The following is a 25,585-nucleotide window of genomic DNA, read 5'->3' on the forward strand; positions in this document are numbered from 1 at the left end:
TTCTCAAGTTCATTAATTCTTAAGAATGACAAAGAAAAAGTAATTTCATACAGTTTGCTATTATTGTCATTGTTAGTTGCCATTGAGGCAGTTCTGATTCTTGATGACTCTAAGTACAACAGAGTAAAACCCTGCTCAGTCCCCAAGCATCCTATGTTTGGATCCATTGTAGCAGCCACCATAGAAATCTCTGTTGTTCATTGCCTTCCTCTTTTGCTATGACCCTCTATGTACCAAGATGATGTTTTTCTCCAGAGACTGGTCCCTCTCAGGTTATCAGTCCTAATTAAAGTGGATAAAGTCTTGGCCTCCTCACTTTTAAGGAGAATTCTGGTTGTACTTATTCCACTGCATATTTGTTTGTTTGTTTCTGGCGGTTTCTGTGACATTTAGTATTCTTCACTGAAGAAATGGCAGTGGGGCTGTCTCTGTCTTCCCCTGGATCCATTGGCCCACTGCCAAAAGGCACATTTCTGTGAGACTGATATCAACCACGCCACCTTCTACTAATTACTTTTTACTCTATTCTGGCAACAACTGTATCTTCATGCCACTCTACTTCTGTGGCTGGATGTGATAATGAGTTGTACTGTCCACACAGAACTCACAATTTATACTCACACTTGTGGGCCTTATAAGGAAGTTAAGAGGCTATGATTCAGGGTACCCGCGCTCAGCATGCAATTATTCAGTCAGTACAGTTTCTTCTCTACTTCTTACGGTGCCCTCATTCACTTGACCTCTGTTAGGGCAGTATCCCAAAATTCTTAGGGCTGCCACTAAATGCTCCTAAGGCATGCCCCTCTGATATGAGGCTCAACCTGAAGTCAGCTAATTCAAGCTTTGTGGGTCAGCAAAATACACTCCCCCCAATTTTGTGCCAGGAGGCACCCTACTCCACAAACAATCCTCCTGCTCCAAAGCTCCAGTTTTACTTGCTGTGTGACCTGGGAAGGCCATGGCTCTATCTAATGGTCTGGTTCCTTGTTCTGCTGTTGCTGCTCTGCTGCCACCGAATCAAGGAGAATCAGTGCGCATGGACATCGCGAGTCCAAAGAATGCGCTTCATTTCTGCCTCTTCTCTCTTGCTAGTCATAAAATCCCCCAGTCCCAATTTTGAAATGACTGATTTTATAGCCAGCTGGATCACAATCACAATTAACCCTGTTAGCAGCCACTCACAGCTGAGTCATATAATCCAATCAATATCTTCCCCAACTTTCCCACTCAGATCCATTAGGAAAGAAAGTTGTTTGAGTGGAGTAACTGAGTATGAAGATCAATATTAAGTAATTCACCAACACCATAATTCATGCATTCACTAACACAGTAATTCAAGTGCATCCATTCTTCTTCGGTATTCTTTATTCACTGTCCAGCTTTTGCATACATATGAGGGAATTTAAAATACCTTGTCAGGTACACCTTAGTCTTCAAGGTGGTATCTTTACTTTTTAATGCTTTTGCAGAAGATTTGCCTAATGTCTTATGTTCATTTTTTTCCCAACTGCTGGTTCTATGGGTATTGACAGTGTATCCAAGTAAAATGAAATCCTTAATAATATCAATCTTTTAACTGTTTGTTATGATGCTACTTATTGGTCTAATTATGATGATTTTTGTTTTCTTTATGTTGAGGTGTAGCCCATACTGAAAGCTGAAGTCTTTCATCTTCAGTGATCAATAGTGCAATTAAGGACATCGATTGATAGTAATGCCTAGTCAATCACTGGGGCCATAGTACTCTTTAATGGGTTAAGTGTTGTCCTGCTAAAGCATAAGGTAGGTGATTGTGATTCCAACACACCTACTACTCCAGAGGAGGAAGATGATGCTTTATTCTCTGGTAAAAATTAACAGCCTCGGAAACTCCAAGGACCAGTTCTACTCTGTCCTATAGGGTTTCTATAAATCGTTATAAGTTGATGGCAGTATATTTATTTTATTTATTTTTTTGTTTTGGTAACAAAAACTTGGCTAAAGTGTAGAGATTTCCATGATGGCATAAAAGAGTGTCTGTATTTTAAAAACAAAACCAGAAAACCAAATTCACCATCATCAAGCCAATTCTGACTCATAGTGACCCTGTAGCACAGAGTAAAACGTTCCTGATCAGTTTCCATGACTATAATGCTCTACAGGAGTAGAAAGCCTTATCTTTCTCCCATAGGGTAGTTGGTGATTTCAAAATGCTGATCTTGTAGAGAGCAACTCAGCATGGCAGTCACTGCACTGCCAAGGCTCTGCGTGTAGGGAGCTAGAATTGAAATATCATAAGCTGAATAAATAATTTCAAAAGACACAACAAAGGTAAGGAGTAGGATTTAGGGAGATTTGAAACCAGAAGTAGAATATACTCTGATATGCACAGAGCACTACAATGGGGTTAATGCTAGTAGGGCATGACAGCACATTGTTATGCATCAGGAAACATAGAAGCAAAAATGTCAAGCAAACTTTCCTGAACTCCGCATGATCATTTCTTCTTCTCTAAATACAGTATGCATATGTAAAATTGCTTCAATATATACCTCAGCACAAATTTACATACAGAAGAAAAGCAGTTGCTCTGAAAATATATATATATATATATATATATATATATATATATATATATATATATATATATATATATATATATATATATATATATATATATATATTACTTAGCTGGGTTCAAAATTAAAGTTAGGAACCTAGAAGTCAGAGCTGAATCGAGCAAAGAGATAAAGTAAGGGATTCTTATCAACTCTTAAAAAATAGATTTTCCACTAATAGCTCCCCAAATGGCTAAATGACATCTCTTTCTGGGTGTTTTGATTACTCGGTTTGCTAGTCCTGATATAGAAACAACTGTGGAGCCAACAGAAAGAAAGCCCAGTTGTTCCCTCCGTGCAAAGGAGGCAAGCTTTGTTCTTTAGACCATGAGGCCTCTGTAGCAGGCAGCTAAACACATTTATGATCAGCCTCATGATTGCTTGCTGGGCTGCATCTCCGATATATTCTTGCCCTGAACCAGTGCCAAAAGAAGGCATTCTCTATGTAAATAAAACTTCATCCTGTTGCTTAAAGGACTGCGGTATTTTAGTCTTTCGTTAGCAAGCTCTTTGAAGTGCAGGTCCCAGCACATCTGTAAAGGGTCCTATGCTTTTGTTAGGCTATTTTTGGATTGTGAACAACTTTAACAATTTCTATAGCATGAATGTCTCATTGTTTCCTTAAAACCTTAGGATTAGAAAAACATATCACTTTAATTTTCCTCTATTTTGGTAAGAGCCAGATTGTCATACCGGTCAGAAAAGAACATTTCCCAACAGTTACAGATTTTCACACAGCCATGGATAATTTTTATTTTCTTTTCTCCGCACAGCATGAGGAGAACTGGAAAACTCTTATGAGAACTGATAAAGATTATATAACATGTTCTTTGTTTCTTGGCAAAGTGGTTTCTTCTGTCTTAAATGCTGTATTTGAGAGAAATGTAAATCCACCCCACAAACCATCCAAAGTCCAATTTGGATGCAATTGGGAGACCGCTTTCCTGGTTATGCTTGGGTGGCAACTTATGCCTGGTTTGGATAACACTTTCCCCACAGAGGAAGGCTTATAAGTTCATTTCAGTTGGTTGAATATGCGATGCCTTTTCATTCAAAGAAACTCAATCCACATATTTTACAGAAGCAGGAGGTTGTCTTTTGTGGTTGCTTGGGAAAAAATAATGTCTTGTGGTGAGTATCGAGCCACCTGAACAAACACGAGCACAGTATGGGCCGTCCCAAGAGGGCTTCCACAGAATGGAAGGCGTAGATGCCAACTCTGTGTCCATTTCTAGAAGAGCCAAGACGCATTTACTTTCTTAAGAGAGATGGAATGCCAGCGTAACCGACTTGTGCCCTGTGTATATCTTGGGAGGAAATTAGGTGACAGCCATGTATATCTGATCTGTTATGATTCGTAAAGAAGGTGTTCAGGAGGAATAGCAGTGTCAGACTTGGGAATGAGCCATTTGACTCTGGCATATTTCTCACCACTCTCCTTCAAGATGCCAGAGAAGGAAAAGGAGAGTGGGACAAGACGAAGGGACGGTTCCAGCGAGGGAAGGAAGACAGGCTGCTGTGGACTGGTACGTCTGTGGGAAAACAGACAAAGGAAAAGTGGACATCACATAAAACAGACCTTTGTAATTGAGCAACATCTTAGGTTACAATGCTTTCCCAACCAAGATAACGGGGCATTTTATCTACAGGGATTCATAAGCTCTAGCACGCCAGTTATTCAGAAAACAGGACTTTATTCTTGACTTGGGGTTGGTATTGACTTGGGGTTGGGATGAAATTATATAAGAAAGTTCAAGTGGTAGAATGAGAAGTATCAAACCACACTCACTTCCATCGGGGCAATTGTGGCTCACAACAAACCCCTGAGGGTTTCTGAGACTAACTCTTTATGGGAGTAGAAAGCTGAGTCTTTTCCCCCATGAAGCAGCTGGTGCTTTTGAAAAGCTGACCATGTGGATGGAAGCTCAACCCATAACCACTACACCAATAGCACCCCCAAAATGTTCCCATTCTAGTCCCTGACATTCCTGGTTGTGGTTGTTCGGTGCCACCCAAGTAAGCTCTGACTCATAGCAACCTTATGTACAAAAGAACAAAACACTGCCCAGTTCTTCACCATCCTCAAAATTATTGTTTGAGCTCAGTGCTGCAGTCCATCTGCAAATCTATCACCTGAAGGTGTTTCTCATTTCTCTGGTCTTTTGCTTTACCAAGAATGATGTCTTTTTTCTAGTGACTGGTGTGTCTTGATAGGATGTCCAAAGTGAGTGAGATGAAATATCACCATTCTCACTTCTGAAGAGCACTCTGGTTGTATTTCCTCTAAGACAGATTTGCTTGTTTTTCTCATGGTCCTTGGTACTTTCGACATTCCTCATCAACACCATAGTTCAAATTCATGTCACCTTATTCGGATAATAGAGGTCTGTGCATAGATGATTAGGTGAAGAGTCTTGGGATTGGCAGCACAGGCAGCATGGACAGTAGAGGCAGAGCTGCTGTGAGCGCATAGGCAAAGATGGATGTGGCACAGCCACAAGTTAAGGAAGGTGATAGAAATTGGAGCAGGAGACAATGCAAGTTCACCATATAGCTCTAAACAGATTAAGAAACTTTGTTTCTGCGATACTGATTTTGAACTTGTAAACTCCACAACGGTGAGTAAGCTTCTTTTATTTGGCTGTTATTTGAAGAAAACAACTTCATGGCCTGCTCAGGTTTTAAACTGGAATTTGCATGCTCTCTCAATTTTACCCCAAAATTTCTCATTCCTTGTTTTGTTTTGTTTTTACATTGGTGAGTTCTCTTATTTACCTCTTTTGTCTGGTTGCTGAAGGCACTAGAATTTTGACTCCTGACTTAAATTCTATTTGGAAGCACAATCTCTGGGGTCATCCTCATTTCAAACTTTACTTCTTGAAACATTACCAAGGTCCTTTAGAAACTGGAGACATGGAGTCTGGGGACCAATACTCCATGAATGAGTGAGTTTATGGAAAATGCTAGATCACCTGAATAGAGATACAGCACTGTAATTGAGTATCCTGGTTGGAGCCTGGAGCCTGGTGATGAATATTTCTAATGCTGGAAAGTCTGATAGTAGACCTTCAGACAAAAATTGTTTCTTTGGGAAGATCTAGGAATCAAACCTATACTTCTTGGCGGGAAAAAAGAGAAAAAAAAGCTAACCATTTCTCAGATGCCATCACAGTGACAGTTTCTAATGATGACTGATTGCCTGAGGCTAGTTAGCAGTGCCCCCAAAGTACCATATGACAAGCTCCAATATATCCTAGTGTGAGATATGTCTAGCAGATGTGAGATAGCTACTCAATTAATAGGAGGGTCTTCAAAAATATGTGGAATTTTCCACAAACTTTTGAAGCTCCCTCATGTTTGTTGAAGTCAATGTTTTTGTGCACTTGGGTGAGTGAGTTGGAGAGGTTGGGCTATGTGTGGAGCTCTTAGATTTTCTCTCTCTCTCTCTTTTTAATCACAAGTTTATTTCTAAAAGGAAGAAGTCTGTTTTCCTAAGACTTATAAGTGAACACATAATCAAATGACTTACTCTCTCTGACTTTCAGGACCTCTAGGCGTTATGAAGGATAACTTGAAGCTCTTTCAATATGTTGCTCAAAAAGTATGAGTATTGAATAAAGTTGTAAATTTTATTTATACACTTTAATTATAAGAACAGCAAAAGGTACACTCTCATTAGAAAGCCAAGAGAACAAAAGGGGTTTTGTAGCTGACTTCCTAATTATAATTTCTGAGTTCTGATCAGTCTTATAAAAAATAGACAACATTTAATTACTACCACAACACCAACAATAGTTACTAGTAGTACTAGTGCATAAGTCACTAATATAGAGGGCATAGTACACGTCAGTCTCTTATGTTATTTGCCCATATTCGTGATTGTGTTTAACTTTGGAGCACCCTTGAAAGCCAAGAGCAGTTGCATTCATCAATATATATAGAAGCTTGGACATGGAGTATTGAAAAAACTTGTCAAAAGCTACACATTTAGTAAAATCAGACTAGATAATAAGTGAATGTCAGTCCCCCCTCCTCCCAAATATATGGTATTTTTCTTGCATCATTATCTTTCCTGTGGGATATGTCTGAGAAGTAGCTATAATTTCCCCAAGTTAAAATCTGTGTGCATAATCAGGGGAGAAAAATAAGCATCTTTGGAGTGTCACATAATTTTTATAGGATTATATAGTAATCTAAGCCTCAAAAAGGAAGAATACTGCTTACAAGGAAGGGATAAGAGTAGGAGGAACTACAGAAAGTTACACGTATTTTACATTCAAATCACTACCATCAAGTGAACTTCAACTTATAATGACCCTATAGAATGGGGTAACACTGCCCTTTGGTTTCTGTGACTTTAAATCTTCAAGGAATCAGACAGCCTCATTTTTTTCTTCCCAAGAGAAGCTGTTGCCAATCCTGTGGTTAGCAGCCCATGATTAATCCACAAAACAACCAGGACTGTTTTTTAATATCAAACATTCTATATCGTCACTCTTTGGTTAGTTAAAAGTTTATTGTGCCAACCTGGCCAATAAACACAGGTGGAGTTAATTGAAGGGCAGAGAGATAAATGGCTCAGTGAGCCTCACCTTGCTAGTTCTCGGGTCTCTTGCTTTCTGATGGTCGGACCAGGGTGAAGCTGCCTTAGGTTCCCTGCTTCAGCTGGCAAGGTTAACTTCTTGCAAGACATCCCTGAGGAGAAGGTACATGGACCTGGGTGCTGGAGCAGCCGTGTGGAGACCCCGGCAAGTGTGCTGAGATGCTTACATGCTCACAGATTTGGCTTTCCTCCTGCAGTCGGCACCATGGTGTGTTTTGTGAGATGGAGGAGGACTTTGTGGATTGGTGTCAGACACATGGGTTACTGTTGGACTTGTGGGCTTGGGCAGCACTGGGTTAGGATGTTTTCTTAATGTACACTTACCCTTCATATAAAGCTCTCTCTTATATATGCGTTTCTGTGAATTTTTTTCTCTAAAGTACCCAGACTAACACACTCTTTAATTATAAAACTAGAACCAAAAAATTTTTTATAAAGAGTCCCTAGACTCCTGTTCAGCCAAACAATGGATGGGCCTATGATGTGAACAGTAACACTAGAGAGGTGTGGACTTCTTAGAACAACCAATCAGCCATATGAGATCTAAAGGGCAATAGTTCATTATGAGGAAAGCTCCGAAGGCAGGCACGGGAGGGCAGAAGGATGGGTGAGAAAGGGAAACACAGAGGGAAGTGGGAGGAGTGCAGCTACACCATGAAGAATGCAATCCATGGTATGAAACAAGCTGTATGAATTGTTGCATGAGAAACTATTTGCTCTATAAACTGTCCCCCAAGTCACAATAAAGTGTTAAAATAACCTGGCATACTGTGATGTCCACCTTCCCAACACAATTGCTGAAGACAAAACAGGTGCATAAACAAATGTGGTGAAGACTGCTGATGGTGCCTGACTGCTAGAAGATATGGCGGCTGGGGTCTTAAAAGCTTGAAGGTGAGCAAGCGGCCATCTAGAAAGGAAGCAACAAAGCCCACATAAAAGAAGCACATCAGCCTGTATGATCATGAGGTGTCGATAGAATAAAGTATTAGGGATCAGAAGATCCCAAACCACATACAGATGTGAATTAGGAGGGTTGGAGTGGAAACCCAAAGCTCATCTGTAGACAATTGGATGAGTCAGCCAGAGTGTAGTATAGCACCAATAAGCCTCACAACATTCCTCTAGTTCTTTAATGCTTCCTTCTCTCCACTATCATGACCCCACTTCTACCTTATAAATCCGGCAAGACCAGAACATGTACACTATTACAGATAAGAGTTCTTGACACACAGAATCCAGGACAGATACCCCCCTCCCCACCCCAGGAACAGTAATGGGAGTAGCTATACCATGAGGGTAGGGGGAGAAGGGGGAGAAAAGAGGAATCAATTGCAAATGATAGATATATAACCCATCCCCGACCCTGGGTGACAATAACAGAAACGTTGGTGAAGGGAGACAGCAGATGGTATAAGATATGAAAATAACAATAGTTCATAATTTATCACAGGTTCAGGAGGGTGGGAGAGAGGAGGAGGGAGGGTAAAAAAGAAGAGTTGATACTAAGGGCTGACGTAGAAAGAACATGCTTTGAAAATAATGATGGCAACATATGTACAAATTTGATTGATACAATTGATGTATGGACTGTTATAAGAGCCAAAGGCATCCACAATAAAAGGATTCTTATAAACTTAAAATAAAAATTGTAAAGAACCCCGATAAATATTGTCATCAATGAATGCAAATTCAAAAAATGCAAAATTAAATAGAATCAGCATTTTATAAATATTAACAGTCATAACTCAGAATCAGCATACACCAGGTTAGAACTGAAACAGTCCTGCACTACGGGAAAATCCCAGTTTCTACCATTTGCTTATAGACTAGATGGCTGTCTGGAAGTCAGAAAATTATACATGTGTGTAGAACCTTGATGAGATTTCTTTAAAATTATGTCATTTACATTATATCTTTATAATTATGTCTTTAGCAGGCTTCAGTTTGTCCCCAAATTTCAGACACTTTGCTTGACAGTTTGAATTCAAGGTATGAAGAGGTCATACAGACTTCTTGGGTTTTCCTGAATTTTTGAGAGTCGGGTCCTTAATAGCTGATGATGTGTGATGAATTTTTAGTGAATGCCTCTGGGTGGACTGTTCTGACTTGCGGCTCAGGGAGAAGCTGGAGCAGCAAGCAGAGGAGGCAGTTGCAAATCCCTTAATGAAATTTTTAATAAAAGCAGCTTTGAATGCATGCCTTTGTCAAATCACTACATCCAACCATTGTTGAGAGTTGACATAACTAGTGAATATTAAGAATGCAAAATGACAGGACAATTAAAGAAAGAGGCACATCAGGGAGAAAGCGGAGGTGAAAAAGCTTTGAACCTGACCCAGGAAACCTTCACATGGCCAATTCCCAGAAAGGTTTTTGAGATTCTATCTTTTTGTTTTGAAGAATGTCCGGTGACTTAACCTCGAGTAGTAAAAACGGTGTGGTAGATTTTTGTAGTTACCACAACCCCTACTCCATTCATTTGAGTAAGAATCTTGCAGGATCACTGCTTTTTGTTCTTTGGTTTCCCAGAGAGTGATGGTAGTTAGTCATTGGTGAGAAGGTAAGCTGCGTTGAGGTTCTTCTTCGAGAGTCGGTGCTTCGTTCTCACTCCCCACTCAGGTTGTGCCTCTATCCACGTTGTCCAGAGGCCCTGTTCTGGCTGATACTAAGGTCACCTGGTGTTGCCTCATTATGGCTTGTCAGATATCAGACTCTCCCATTAAATGGGGTCATGAGAAGGTGGCAAGGAGACCTCCGAAATTACCTGCCCACCTGAAGAGCTTTTATCATTGACAGTGAAAAGGGCATTGTTTGTTCCTGAAGTAACGGGGTAACGGTAACTGGCCCTTCCTTTTCTCGCCTGCCCTTCTGGTACTTCCAAAGGCTAGATCTTATTTCTAAGCCTTTAACAGAGAGTAGGCACAAGTCTTCATTGACCGCCAAGACCTCATAGTACACTCTAGCAAATATAATTAAATAAATAAGAGCTTATGGCAAACTCGCTGAATTTTTGAGAGAGACTATTAGGCTAGGAAATATCTCTTCTCAACCATTATTTGAAGAGACATCGTTAATAAATTTCCTTGTGAAGCAGCAATCAAGCACATTCTCCCCCTTGGCAAGATGCTTAACTGCAGCCCAGAGATCGCTGTAAACAGACCGAAATTAGAACAGAGGGAGGTTTGCTGTGTGATTTCCTCTGGGAGGTTTTGAACACACGCACGTGACACTAGGCAAGCAGGCTTCCCAAGCGTCCCCTGGGTGCAAACTTCAGGCGTGCTCATTCATTGACATACTTACTACATGAGCAGTTTAAAGTTTCCCTGTGCCCCGTTTTTCACTCCTTTGTGCTTTATCAACAACAGAATGAGGTGCCCACTCAGTATGTTGACACAGAACGCAGGGGGTAGGGTACCTCAAAAGACTCCACTGAGGTGTAATGCATTGCAGGTTGTTCTGTGGGAAAGAGGACCTAAAGGAGATGAGGAAAAGAAAAGAATTTTTTCTCAAAAAAGGGATTTTGTGGCTTTTGGCACTGTTAATAATTTGTGTGGAAAAATAATGTTTGCTTGTGTGTTTAATCCTGTGCCAAGACAGCTGCTGGTGCAGTAGCGTTCTGCAACAAATTAGAGGGCAGTTAAAGCGAGATTTTCCACCATCAAGAACAAAGCAAGGCCAGTTAGCAGGAGGACAGCTTGTTCTCGTTGCTAATGTGCTTAAAAACTTGCTGCACATAATTTGAAACAGCTTTTGTGTGAGGATGCCCCAGCTCCAGTTTCTGAGTGCGCCTTCTCATTCCAGCTCTCCTGGAAGCAACTGAATTAGAAAATGACAAGGTATGCATGGACATCGTCAGCTCTGGCCACCGAGATCAGTTTTTCCCTCTTTTTTTCCCCATCACTGCCATTGATATAAAAGTTAAGTGTCCTCAATATTAAAATATTTAATGGATGAAAGCCGTCTGGAGTATGACTCCTGTAGCCCCAATGACTGAAGGAGGACTCTCAATAAATGTGTAGCAATTATAACACACTTACAAATTCTTTAAAGATGTATGGTTACCTCTGCTGGTAAGGAAGAGATGTTAAAGAGATTCAGTGCCTCTTTAAAAGGTGATCTGACTCTCAAGAGTTTTAATTGATGTCACTTTATTTCCCTGGGTTGGAATTCAATGGGACGCCTTGTTGAAATGCATTAGGAACGAGCATGTCGGAGTCCAGATGCCTTTCAGTGCCTAGACTCTAGAATTTTCATTTATAACTTGGATAGTCTGTAACAAATTAAATCTAGGTGGGGAAGAAATGGAAGGCAGGTTTCTCGCAGGAGTTTTTGCTTTCTTAAACATGGCCTGGTCACAGCTGTGGCACTGAGAGGGTTTTAGGTCTCAGAGACGCTGTGTGAACAAAGAATGGGCATTCGGCTCCTAAATCTAAATTCATCAGACTGAATATGAAGTTTTTATTACTTAAAGCCCAAGTGTATTGCTAACACCTTTACTGATAATATTTCAGATGATACAGTTGAAACTAGCTTAGAAAATACTAACCAAAGACAGTGCGATCCAAAGGTGGCCTTGAAGAAATTCCAGCAACCAAACGTTTTTGGGAGATTGTATACAAGTCTACTTGAAGAAAAAGAAGAGGGTTTTGGCTAAAGCAAAGTCAACAGCAGAATTTTATTCAAAGGAAGCTTTAGAAAGCATGTCTTTCATCCACAATCAACTATTGGCTGTTAGGTGCCACGGAGTTGGCTCAGCGACCCGAGCACAAAGCACTGGACGTCCTGCTCCACCCTGACAATTGTTCCCGTGCTTAGCCCATTGTTGTAGCTGCTGGGTTGCTGGGTCAGTCCATCCCATCTAGGCCCTTCCTCTTTCTTGCTACCCCTCCGCTTTATGAAGAATGACGTCTTTTCCCAAGGACTGGTGTCTTCTGACCTGAAACATGAAGTCTGTAACATGAAGTCTGCCTTTCTTACCTCTAAGGAGCCAAGCAAGACAAAATTATCTCTTGGGGTTGGAAAAGTATGCGCTTTCTTTGCCAAATACAGATTTTTTATAATGTCAATTACGGGCTTTCCTAGTTTCACTTGAGAAACCAACTAAAATTGATTAAATACATGTATTCTACAAAATATCCTATTCTACAGAGTTGAATTGAAATGAACTATTTTCTAGAAATTAGGTATTAGAAAATTAGAAGACAATGATTGAAGCAGAAAAATATGGGTAGAGCCTTTGAACACATAGGACAACTGGACGAATGTTTAACTGGTTCAGAGTATTGAATATGTTTGTTACTGTTATGTACAACCTACACTGCTCTCTATGGTCATACCTGAAAATGTTCAGCTACTTGGACAATTCCAACTCTAAATATTCCCTATTAGACATGCACAGTGCCTGACTTTCTTGCTGAGGGCATTTAACTCCTGTTTATGTAAAGAATTGATGCTATACTAATACTAATAAATGCTAATAAGTGAAGAATTATACTTTATTTTGTTAAGACATTAATCTTCATATATATATATATATATATATATATATATAAATCGAGAGAGACAGAGAGAGAGCTTCTTCCAGTAGAAGGAAGATTGCTAAGAAAAAGAAATTCAGAAAAGAGCAGTTTTGATGGGGAAATAATAAAAATATTTAAAGCATGTGGAGTTGTTCAGAATAGGAAACGAATAAAGCAATATCTTAGGCAGCAAAGAGACAGTTTTGAGAAGATGCAAAAAGAAGAAAGAAAAGTTCAGTGTGTTTCAGGATTCTCTTGGAGTACTATAATTGTAGGAACAAATATTTACATAAAATTTCTAGAATCCTGCCTCTAGATTACTCAGAAATGGCCAAAGGGACTATTTTATTTATTGCCTGGATTATTATTATTATTTTATTTAAGATCCTGAGCATTTTGTTTTTGCAATTCGTGGATGTTGGAAATCTGATGGGAGGCTGCATTTCAGATCTCCAACAGTTTCACGTATTCATTGAACTCCTCATAACTATCTCATTGATTTCTTTTCTCTCTCTTGTGGAATACTACCTTTCCTTTCAATCAAGTTAACAGTCTAGCACTTTGCTTGATCTTCCTTCCCTTCTCCTCCCCCACTTGGCAAACTCCTGAGTCTGTTCCACTTCAGCTTGGTGATTTTTTTTTCTCCCTTAAAACAGTGGTCTTAGAGAATAGTTGTCCTTTTGTGAATGGTGAGCCCTTTAGTGAATCTCCCTCAACATGAACTGTATTAAGACCATTGTGCTTAGCTTCTTGTCTAACTTTTGATCTTCCCAAGATTCACCTTTGAAATGCTTATTGGACATCTATTATCTAAGAGGTGCTTTAGAGCACACAATGGCATATGTCACAGTCCTTGCCATCAACTTGTGGACTTTCAAAATAATGTTTTAATTAATCACATATTAAAATTACAATATTTTCCCCTCCCTGCTCTCCTCTTTCCCTACCCACACTTCTCCCATTTTTAACCATCAAAGACAGCTTCTTTTGGTACGGAAACTATTTTTTCTTGTTTTATTTTTCATTTCTTTTTAATTTTATAATAATGGCCTCATGCAGTTTTGTCTTTATGCAGTTGACTAACTTTGCTGATCACAGAATCTTTCAAATTTGTCCACGTCATGAAGTGTTTGAGTTACATCATTGTATTTTAGAGATATGCAATGTTTCATTGTTTGTATGTTCCAGAGTTTGTTTATCCAGGTATTTTGGTTAATTCCATCTTTTTGCTAGTGTGGATAGTACTGCAGTAAGCATGGGTGTGCATATTTCTGATTTTATTTTATTCTGTATTTATCTGGGGGATATGCCAAGTAGGGAGATTGCTGAGTCAGATGTTTCTGCATTTGTGCTTTGTTTAAGGAAACAGCAGACTGTTTTCCAAAGTGGCTGTACAATTCTGTAATCTGACAGCAGTGTATGAGGGTTCCAATTTCTCCACGTGCTCTCTAGCATTTGCTATTTTGTGTTTTCGTTTGAAATTTTGCTACCAATGCCAATGTGAATGGTATCTCATCATTGTTTTCATTTGTGTTTCTCTTAGAGTTAATGATCATTTATTCTTCCAATTGTTTGCCACCTGGATGTTGTCTTTGTAATCAACATTTTACAATACTTATTAAACTCCCCAATAGTTTAACCTCACTGATTTCTCTTTTACCTCTTGACACACCCCTTTCTTGTTTTTAAATCATTCCAAGTTTCCTTGTTCTGTTCGAATGACTATCTCTTGGCCCATGGACAGATTCCCCACAAGCGCTATGGAATATTTTGGAATTTCCATTCTTCCCAATGCTATCTATAGTTTGTTTTGGTCCACACCGTCCAAAGCTTTGCATAGTCATTAAAACACAAGTAAGCAACTTTCTGGTATTCTTGGTTTTCAGCCAAGATCCAGCTGATATTAGTAATAATATTCCTTATGCTACATCCTCTTCTGAATACAGCCTGAGTTTCTAGTGTCAATGTACTGCTTCAATCGATATTGAATGATCTTCAGTAAAATTTTACTTGCATGTGATATCAATGATATTGTTATGTAATTTTCATGTCTGGCATAAATCTCGCTTGATCATGATGTATTGTTTTTTCAAATGTTTTGTTAAATTTTATTAGCAAGAATTTTGTGAAGATTTTAGCATATATGTTCAGAACTGAACCGACTGAAATAAAAAAATAGACAATAGTATAATGAATTGTACTCCAACAAATAAAAAAACATGGAAGAAGTAAATAATTTTTATATTACTGCTTTTATAACATAGATTGACATTTAGGAAACTTCAATAGACCTGTGACACAAGAAGAAACACATCAAGTCAACAACCAAAAGTCAAAAATCAGATTAGTTTACTGGGAAATTCTACCAAGCATTTAAAGAAGAATTAACATCAACTTTTTTACAAACTACTCCAAAATGTGAAAAAGAACAGCACACTACCAAACTCATTTTATGAAGGAAGTATAACACTGATCCCCAGCCAGGGAAAGACATCAACACAATTGAAAACTATATGTATTCAATCACTCCAGTGGTTTATAAGTAAAGTGTTGTTCAATTTCCAAGTAATTGAGTTCTAATTTTGTAACATTGTGATTTGAAAAGAGGTTTTATCAATGTTTTAAAATTTATTGATGCTTGTTTTGTGGCCTGATGTATGATTCATGGGCATAATCCATGAGGGCTGGAAAAGAATGCAGACTGTGCTGTGTGTGGAGTGGTCTGTCTACGTCTAAAAGGTCAAGTTCATAAATTATACCATGTAGGTCTGTATCTCTCTTGATTTCTTTCTAGTTGAGGTCTTTCCTTGAAAGTGTTGCACTGAAATCTCCTCTTGTTATTGTAATATAGTCTATTTGCCTCTCCGTCTCTGTAAGAGTTTGATTGATTTATTGTGTGGGTCTTTCACTGATTGTGGAAATGTTTATCAGACGTATGTCTTTTTGGTTTACTATGGCTCTAATAATTATATAATGGTCATCTGCATCTCTCATGATGACCTTAATTTTGATAACTATTTTATCAGAAATTAATATTGCTATTCCTGCTTATGTTTCCATTGCTTCAATTCTATAACTTTGCTCTTTCAGAGTCTTATCCACCTCTAATGCCTTAGTGTTTGTCATCCGGATTTTTATTTGGAGTTGTTTGATTACTCTTCATTTTTTGTTTTGTTTTCTCATATTGTTCTTATAGCGCTTTCTTGAGTTCTTCCAGTTTCTTCTCTTCTCCTGTAGCTTTGTTGTATCTTTCTGTCATCCATTTAAACAGTTTAAGGTCACTCTTTTGAAATCCCTCATAGGAATGCCTAATGTGCCTCATCTTGAAAATCTCCTGTGCCTAGCTCATTCTTCTCATGTGTACTGAAATTGCCAGTTGTTTTGCAGACATAGTGATGTTTTGATATTTGTCTCTGATTGTTGGTCAAGTGGTATTAAAGTTATAATATTACCTGTTCATTAATGGTATCTGTTGAAAATTCAAGGATGGCTGGGTTGTGTGGCACTAGAATGGCTACTATTTCCAGTCTCCGTCTTGAAGTCAGTATTTGTGGTTACAGGAGGTGTAGACTAAAGGCCAAAAGAGGGGTCAATATCCAAGAAATTTTGCCCCTGCAGATGAGCATTTCTTCACTGGAGCTGAATGCTAAAGCAAAGTTAATTTAAAGCACACCTACTTGACATGGATCAAGTGTGTGGGCTCTGTCTTTTTCCATTCCAGGATTTCAACTGTGGGGAAGTTAATGAACAACCTGGTCACTTATGTATTTTCACCTCTCCTCCCAGGCCCAGGGCAGACTCGCCCCAACAATTGTACTTGGGGAGAAGAATCACTCTTCTCTGTGGGATTAGATTTAGTCTGAGCACTCAGGGAGGTTTGGAGGGTGAGGAGCCATCTCACCTTTTCCTTTCTCTCCATGTCATTGTCCAGAGCACTACAAGAGGGGTTACCCTGCAGCATTTTGTTGGGGCAGCCAAGAAATTGCAGCCTTTCGGGGGGTTTTCCTACCTCTAGCTTGTCAAGCTCTGTCAATCTCACATTTCTGCTCTCCTGGGGAGGTTAGAATTGAGGATTTTCAATATTCTTGCCTCAAATTTGCTTTTTCAGAATCTATCTATATTTGGAAGGTGCATTGCAGAGGTTCTAGTTATACAACAATGTTTACTTTTGAAGTCAAATGTGTTGATATTTAAGGGGCATAAATTATGCTGTGTTTTAACCTGTAAAACCTTAAATCATATATGTTCTCTGGAGAAGGTTTTGTATTAAACGAACTTTGCTTAACTTAGCTATTTACTGAAACTGGAACTGTTTTCTAAAGCATTAAAAGCACTGAGAATTAAAATATTGAAGGCTGAAAAAATTGTAAATCAGTAGAATTGAGATTGAGTATAATATCATTTGATTTGCTATGGTGGTGTACTGGGTTAAATATTTGGCTGCTAACTGAAATGTTAGTGGTTCAAAGAGGGGAAAAATTTTTAATCTAGGAAAAGCGAAGTGGCACTCTACTCTGCCTTATAGGATTGCTATGGTTAGAATTGTCTTTATGGCAGTGAATTTTTAAAAAATGACAAATAGGTTTAAAAGATACAGAAATAGGTGTGTGTGTGTGTGTGTGTGTGTGTGTATGTGTGTGTGTGTGTGAGAGAGAGAGAGAGATTAGTAATGTCAAGGGCTCATTGTTTAAAGATCCATGGCATCAGAATGATTCAGCACTTGACTGCTAGCAGCAAGGTTGCAGGTTCAAACACATCCGGGTTCTCTGAGGGAGAAGGCCCTTCGATCTCACTTTTTAAGGACTAAACCAGTTGCTGTGGAAGACTATAGCCTAAACAATGCCTAAAATATGGCAGTTCTATTCTGTGACATGGGTTCCCCATCCATCAAAAATGGATTCAACAGCACCCAGCAACCATCACAAAGATTGTGCTTAGATACATATTGGCATTAGAAATATTTTTTCTATAGCTTGACTTGGCCATCTCTCCTCAAAAAATATATAGGTCAGTTTTCTTTTTCTTTTCATGATTTTAGGTGGTTTGTTTTTGTTTTTTTAAATTAAGACAACTCCTCTGGCTACTGCCAGGCCCCCCACTTTTTTTTTAATAAACGTTTCCTGAAGGATTCCATGAGCTGGTGCCCAGACCAGAGGGAATCTTTTTCCCTCAGCTCCCTTCCAGACTCCTTCCCTCGCCCCCAATGGGTGCCAAACACTGTAGCCCCAATCACAGTGAATCTATAGCCATCTACACTTCATCAGCAAAATCAATGTAATCAAAAGTACACAAATTATATTGAGCTTCATTTAAGATGGATTTAGTTTTGCTACATCTTAGGAGAGTATCGTGAGGTACTAGGTAAAACATAATAATTCAAACTTTCCCTTCTGAGCACTAAGGGATCTGGAGGGAGCTCTTCATCAACTTTTGTCTCTTACCAGTATTTTCCTGAAAATATAAACTTTCTGGAATTTCCCAGGAGCTGGTGGAACACATTCCAGTGTCGAAATAATGTTCTCAGGAAGAGGGAAGCAGGAAACCTGATCTTGTAAAGAACTATTCTCAGATCATTTCCAGGACAACTGAAGGAAGGTGGGTGAGGAAAGATTGTGCCATAAACCTGATGAACATAAACAACAACAAGAAAAGAACAAGGGATATTATTTTATGGCCATGTGGAATTGAATGGTCTAGATAGTTTTTAAGCAAACTGTTTTATTTTTCTACTCATTGTGACTATTCTGAAAGGGACCAGGCTCTGTAGTTTTTCCAAAGCTTGATTGAGGGTAGAATGCCTTTTGAGGAGTATATGGCAAAGCTAATGGTCAACAGAACATAGTTCATAAGTATCTCATTCCTGTATTTTATATAGGTCTCTTTGCTTAAGTTAAACTCAGAACCCTGAATGTGATGAAGGAAGATGTAGCGATAAATCAGACTTGAATCTTGCCTTTGGGTTGTTTATCTAATAAGGAAGGTAAGATATTTGTGTCCACAATCATACTGAAAATCATAAGAGAAAGAGACACGCTATGGAAGATTAGTGGAAAGGAAGGTTCTTTCCAGCTAGACACAAGATGGTCCAGTGGGTTACTTGTTGAGCTGCTGACCCCAAGGCCGGCACTTGAAAGCCACGAACTGCTGTGAGGGAGAAAGATGACACCTACTACTCCCATCAAGCGTTACCGTCTCTGAAACGCACAGGGGGCAGTTCTACCCTGTCCTATAGAGTGGCTTAGAGTTGGAATCGACTAGATGTCAGTGACTTTGAGTCTGAGAATATGAGAAGAACTTCCTAGCAGTAACACTGAGCTTTACCTTGAATTTTGGGTGGGCTTAGGAAATATTGGGAGCCCCGGTGGCATAGTGGTTATGAGGTAGACTACAAACTGCAACATCAGCAGTTCGAAACCATCAGCTGCTCCTTGGGAAAATGACAGGACTTTCTGTAGACAACTGGACATCCCTCACAGAACGTTCACAGGAAGAGATGAGCCAGTCAGGGTGCAGTATAGTACCGATGAAACACACAACTTTCCATCCCTCACAGAACGTTCACAGGAAGAGATGAGCCAGTCAGGGTGCAGTATAGTACCGATGAAACACACAACTTTCCTCTAGTTCTTAAATGCTTCCTTCCCCTCATACCCACTATCATGACCTCAATCCTACCTTACAAAGGATTAGACCAGAGCATGCACACGGCTACAGATAAGAGCCTGCAACACAGAGAATCCAGGATATATAAAACCTTCAGGGCCAACAATGAGAATAGAGATACCAGGAGGATAAGGGAAAGGTGGGGGTAGAAAGGGGGAATCGATCACAAGGATCAACATGTAACCTCCTCCTAGGGGGATGGGCAACCGGAAAAATGGGTGAAGGGAAACGGAGAATGATGTAAGATATGAAAATAATAATCTATAACTTATCAAGGGTTCATGAGGGAGGGAGGGTGGGAGAAGGAGGGGGAAAAATGAGGAGCTGATACCAAGGGCTCAAGTAGAAAGAAAATGCTTTGAAAATGTTGATGGCAACATATGTACAAATGTGCTTGACACAATGGATGAATGTATGGATTGTGATAAGAGATGTAAGAGCCCCATAAAAATATTTAATAATAATAAAAAGAAAGAAAGAAAGAGCCACACTTTCTGAAATTCACTGGAGCAATTCTATCCCATCTAATAGGGTTGTTGTGAGTTGGCATTGACTCGGTGGCAGTGAGTTTTAGGAAATATTAATAGGGAAGGTGATAGAAAATTATTCTAAACTTAGAAACCAAGGCATGAAGACTGATGTTAATTGGGAACTCTGCTGTTAAAAGTCTCTTTATCCAAAACTCCTCACAGCAATAAAGACACACACACAAATACACGTAATGTTCAAAGTACAGCTACTCGGGTTCCCGTTCACACACGCAGGGGTTGTGTCAAGTGCAATGTGGTGGAACACGTCTTTGCAATCTGAGGATGACTGCAGACAGGTTCTCTCAGTTAGATATTTGTCTTTGTCTCATTAGGGCGCCTTGAAAAAAAAGTAACACAAAACAGTGGCTTCTGCGGGAATATGCTGAGCCAGTCAAATTCCAAGCTGACAGCGCAGCTGAGAAGGTGACAGCAACTTGCTTTGAGATTTAAACGAGTCATCCTGATAGAGTTTCTTGATGGATGCAGAATGACCACGGGGGTGGGCTTGCTTAGAAAGAGGTTTTAGAAAAATTGAAAATTGCATTGGTGCAAATAGGGCCAGGAAATTTGTGCCAGGGGATTTCCCATCCCCATAAAGCCTCTGCTCATTCCTTGCGGGAAGGAAGGATTTCATTGGGAGACCTCATCCTAAAGCACTGTTCTTGCCTCGTCTGATGTCTTTTTGTTTCTCAAACTTGAAGAACGTTGAAAAGGACATGATTTCTGTCACTCTAGAGCTCTGAAACTGCTGCTTCCATATGGTGTCAACTGAAACACACAGAATTTGGGGGGGAGGGGGGAGGGCTAAAGAGATGGAAACACTACCTGCAGGAGTGTATAGACCTAGACGGAGGACTACCTTCATTTGTCTTTTCAAAACCATCCTACTGGGAGCTAATACAGTTAGTATATCGCTGCATGGTTCAACCACACCAGACATGATTGCACAATTGCTTCCACAATCAGCTTCATTTTGATATTTTTTGTTTAATTAGATATCTATGATTTTGTAGCAAAGATTTTTTACTTAACCTTGTGTGTGCGTGTGTGTGTGTGGTTTACTAATTATTTTTCTACATTGACATAGAACTTTATGATTTGGTGGGGGCGGGTGGGGGATGGAAAATGTAGAAAAGAGTTCAAAGTGGGCATCCACATGAGATCCCGCACCACTCTTACCACATCTGAATCTAGAACAGCTGCCTTGTCAATCTATCAGCAGGAAGACACTGAGGGCTCCCTTTGCAGTAGAAAGGGATCCTGGTGGCAGTGATGGAGCGCTCAACTGCTAACTAAAGAGCCAGTAGTTTGAAGCCAGCAGCCGTCTGTGGGGGAAAGATGTGGCAGTCTGCTTCCATGAAAGTTTACAGCCTTGACAGCCCTCTGGCCAGCTCTACAGGGTCACCATGAGTCAGAATTGGCTTGACATCAGTGGCATTTTGGTTTTCAGATGACGATACATTCCAAGAGTCATTACATTCCAGGATTTGATTAGTTAACTCCAAAAATTTAAGATTATTGCTTTCACCTGATTCACTCTAAATTAGTAATTACAATTGTTTAGTAGACTCCCTATAATGAATGGATAAGGGTTTGGGCTCAAATTTGTCATAGGATGACTATATGTTAACAAGATCCTCATGTAGGTTTTATGTATTCATAAGAATCATCAGAGCATCTTCTTAACATATAGATTGTGATTCAGTATAACTGGGATGAAAATGCAAATTTTCAGCAGAAGGTCAGACCAGGATAAATCAGTTCAAGTTTACTTGCAGTAAAACTTTGCTCCTGTAAATAAATTCAAACCGTTTAACTATATATATGTGTGTAATTATATATTATGTTAGTATATATACCTCGGTATACATGTATGTAATTATATATTAAAAATATATGAGATTAAAGAAAAACCTTTAATACATTACTTTTCATTTTATTTATTTAAATATGTTTATTGGGGGCTCTTACATCTCTTATGAAAGGAATGAATAGAGAATGAATCCATACATTCCTCCAATGTGTCAAGCATATTTACACATATGCTGCCATCATCATTTTTGAAGCATTCTCTTCCCACTTGAGCCCCTGATGTCATCTCCCCATTTCCTCCCCCTCCATCCCCTGCCAACCTCCCACACGAACCCTTGATATGTTAAAGATTATTTTTTCCATATCTTACATTGTCCTGCATCATCCCTCACCCACCTTTCCAATATACATCCCCCTGGGAGGGAGTTCTAGGTTGATCTATGTGATAGATACTCTCTTTCTCCCTCCTCTTATCCTCCAGGTATCTCTATTCTCCCTGTTGGCCTTGAAGGGTTGATCTATCCTGGGTTCCCTGTGTTGCAGGCTTTTATCTGTAGTGGTGTGCATGTTCTGGTCTAATTTGATTTGTAAGGTAGAATTGAGGTCATGCTAGTGGGGTGAAAAGAAGTACAAAGGAGCTAGAGGAAAGTTGTGTGTTTCATCGCACCCTGACTTGCTCATCTCTTCCCTGTGACCCCTCTGTGAGGGGATGTCCAACTGTCTCCAGATGGATATTGGGTCTCCACTTTATGCCCTACCCCATTCACATTGGGTATGGTTTTATTCTGGGTCTTAGATGCCAGATACCTGATCCCATCTACACCTCATGATAACACAGGCTGGTGTGATTCTTCCATGTGGGCTTTGTTGCTTCTCAGCTAGATGGCCACTTCTTTATCTTCAATCCTTTAAGATCCCAGATATGATATCTTTTGATAGTCAGGCACCATCAGCTTTCTTCACCACATTTGCTCATGGACCCATCTTGTCCTCAGCAATCATTTCTGGAAGGTGAGCACCAAAGAATGCCAGATTGTTAGAACTAGGTATTTGAGATAATTTGTTGTGCCAGCCTGATTGATAAACACAAATGGGATTAATTGAAAGGTGGAGAGATAAATGGCTCGGTGAGCCACGCCTTTCTTGTCTCTTGCTCTTTAATCATCGGACCAGTGTGCAGCTGCCTTGCTTGTTCTGTGCCTCAATTTAAAGGGTACACTACCTGTGGGACGCCTAGCCTGTGGACTGTGTTGCTGTAAGTTGAGGTCCCTTTAAGATCACATGATTGAAATTTACATCTCTGGAGCTGGGGACTGACAGCTGGTGACCTGGCTGACAGCTGGTGACCTTCCTTGCTCTTTGCTTCCTGTACTGGGATAGCCTAGCTCTCTCTACAGAGGACTACCTGGTGGCCCTCAAGACTTGAAGGACTGCTAGTGTCTCACAACTCTCTGACAGGAGTGAGTTGCACTGAGCCATTTGTACTGCTTTATAATTTAACTGTTCATTTCTTGTATCACATATCTATCTATCTGTATGTAATTTAACAGTTCATTTCTTGTGTTATAGATCTATCCTTATAAGTGTATGTATAAAATTATCAGCAATCTGGTTTTATCTCTCTAGAGAACCCTGTCTAATACAGTATTCTTGTTTTAAGAGAGTACTTGAGTTGAGGTCCAATGTTCTTCTACAACCTTAATTCTTGACATATAGATATGAGTACATAGTTCTTGTCACCACTCATTTTTAGATATATACCCATATATACACATATATGTATATATGTATAAATATCTATAAATATCCTTTGCCTCCTGGTTCTTTCCTCTATTTACTTTTAATTCCCACTTGTCCCACCATCATGTTCGGCCTTCATTCAGATTTAGTAATACCTTGCTACTACATTGCACATGATCGAGCACCCCCTAGGAATCCTACGGCATTCCTTCCATTGATTTTAGTTTACTTGTTGTTCCGTTGTCTCTGGGTTGGTTTTCCCCACTTCAATTTCCTTTCTCCCACCTCCCCTTCTCCCATATTCCCCTGGAACCATTGGTCCTGTACATTTCATCTCTGAATTAATTATCCCACCTATCTTATCTAGCTAGACATGCAGATGCATTAATAAGTCCAAAAACCAGGAAAAGCCAAATAAGACAACAAAGGAAGTCAAAACCAACAAAACAATAGCAACAACAGCATAAAACAAACACAAAATAACAGTAACAAAAAGAAAGCCACCGACAAAAATGGAAAGGCCTATAAATAGTTCAAGGTCTGTTTATTGGCCTTTATGAGTGTTTTCCAGTCGAGTCTGATGGGGTGCCACACTCTGTCTCCAGTGTCTATTTTTCGTATTCCCTGAGGGTTTCATCAGTCTGCTTCCACTGCTACTCTGCTGCATGCCCTTAGTGCCTTGCCCCAGCAAGGTGGGGCCAGACCATGCACTATTCCCACACTGTGTCTCTAGTGCTGTCCCCCACAGCACCGTGGTTTCAGTGAGGAACATGTCCCATGGTGGGGTCAGCCCTATGGTCCTCCCTGTGCGTTGTCTGCTCCGAAAAGGAACTTTATCCTTGGTGTGCTTGGTGGGCTTGGTGGACCAGGATGTCCTCTCCTCCCTCTATATCCCCTTGCATTTCTCCTGTGTGCCCTAATCCAACACACCCCTCTCTCCAAGCTGTATCCCCAGTGCTGTCCTCCGAAGTGCATTTTTCTGAGAGGGGTGGTGGTTGTCAACATAGTAATATTGAGGCTGACCCCCCTGACCTCTCTATTGGTTCCCTGGTAAATGTTGATATGTCATATTCACGTATTGGTGCATCAGGTTGAAATCTGGTCTCTCCTTCTCTTGTGGAAATACAAAATATACCCTCCCCCTTGGGTGGATTAGTGTCCGGCTACCCCCTACCATGAACATTGGAGCACAGATGTCTGGCTGTGGTTTGTTTCTTGCCTCTTGTGGATATTTGCCCAGTAGGGAGATTGCTGGGTTGTATGGTAGCTCAATTTCCATCTATTTTAGAAATCACCAAATTGCTTTCTGTAGTGGCTGTACATACCTATAGGTCCACCAGCAGTGGATGAGAATTCCTACCTCACCACAGCCACTCCAACACTTGTTGCTTTCTGACTTTTTAAATTGGGCTATCTTTGAGGGTGTTAGGTGGTATCTCATAGTTGTTTTAATTTGCATTTCACTTATGGCTAAGGTTCAGGAAAATTTTCTCATGTGTTTATTGGCCATTTGGATTTTTTCCCTTGTGCAACTTCTGCTCATGTCCTTTGCCCACCTTCTCAGTGGGCAGTTAGTTTTTTTCTTATTGTAAGCTTGCAAAGTATTTTAGATTGTAGAAAGAAGGCCTATGTCTGAGGTGTCATTGCTAAAGATGATTTTCCAGTCTGTGGACTCTCTTATTACTCTATTGGTGAATAATTTTGATGTACACTGGTGATTTATCTTCAGTATATCCCACTTGTCAATTTGTGACTCCTCTGTATTTGTATCCTTCCCTATTTCTGATAGCCTATATTCCCTGTGCCAATGTTCCCAGGTTGGTCCCAATTCCCTCATTAATGGCCCTAATAGTTTGGGGTTTTATTTTAAGGTCTCTGATCCACGTTGAGTTTATTCTTGTGCATGGAGTGATATAAGGGTCTTGCTTCATTTTTCTGCAGCACCACTTGTTGAAGAGGGCGCCCACTTCCCATCTGATGTTTTTGGGTCCTTATCAAAAATCAGTTGCCTGTATGCTGATGTTTTTATTTCTGGGTCTTCAGCTCTCTTCCATTGGTCTGAGTATCTGTTGTTATACCAGTGCCACACTGTTTTGACCACTGTGGCTGTATAATACG

Source organism: Tenrec ecaudatus, chromosome 5 (assembly GCF_050624435.1).
Source record: "Tenrec ecaudatus isolate mTenEca1 chromosome 5, mTenEca1.hap1, whole genome shotgun sequence".
NCBI lineage: Eukaryota > Metazoa > Chordata > Mammalia > Afrosoricida > Tenrecidae > Tenrec > Tenrec ecaudatus.